The sequence below is a fragment of the Galeopterus variegatus genome, unplaced genomic scaffold (genome assembly GCF_000696425.1).
Source record: "Galeopterus variegatus unplaced genomic scaffold, G_variegatus-3.0.2 Scaffold870, whole genome shotgun sequence".
Taxonomy (NCBI): domain Eukaryota; kingdom Metazoa; phylum Chordata; class Mammalia; order Dermoptera; family Cynocephalidae; genus Galeopterus; species Galeopterus variegatus.
The window spans coordinates 264,446-264,987 of NW_007726981.1; the positions used below are offsets into that span (position 1 = coordinate 264,446).

Below are 542 nucleotides of genomic sequence, written 5' to 3' on the forward strand. Positions count from 1 at the left end.
TTAGAGCACAGCCTTATGACACCAGGGTCATAGGTTTGGATCCCTGTACCAGCCAGCTGGGCGAAAAAAAAAGATTAGAAAAATGAAAGTATGGATTCTAGGGCTAAGATTACATCTTATAAAAATGTAATCGGCATAAATAAGGAAATTGTCAAATGTACCAGAGTGGCCTCATTTGGGAACTCACTAGTGGTTTAGTTATGAGAGAAAAGTACAAAATTAAGGAATTTATTTTGAATGCAAAAGACAAAGCATAAAGAATATTTTTTTGATCTTATGAAAAGTTTTAGAAGGAAACACTCATTTCCATTTTGACTCTATATAGAGTATAGTTGATGGGTCATATTTTAGCATTAAATATTGAAGAAATTCTTTGTCTTTCAGTTATGATAAGCAAAGCATGAGGTTTCTTTAGAGAGAGCACCTCTTTGTCCGATTGCTTCATTAAAAGTTAGTCATCATCATCAGGGCCGGCCCGGTGGCGCACTGCTACAGTGCGCCGCTTGGGAAGCGTGGTGGCGCTCCCGCCGAGGGTTCGGATC

The 542-nt window shown here is 38.9% G+C and overlaps 1 protein-coding gene across 1 annotated transcript in view; it reads left to right on the forward strand.

Moving 5' to 3' along the window:
- LOC103590763 (scaffold attachment factor B1-like) overlaps positions 1-542 on the forward strand; it is a 46,937-nt gene that overhangs the window by 26,748 nt on the left and 19,647 nt on the right. The gene's annotated exons all lie outside the window — the stretch shown is intronic.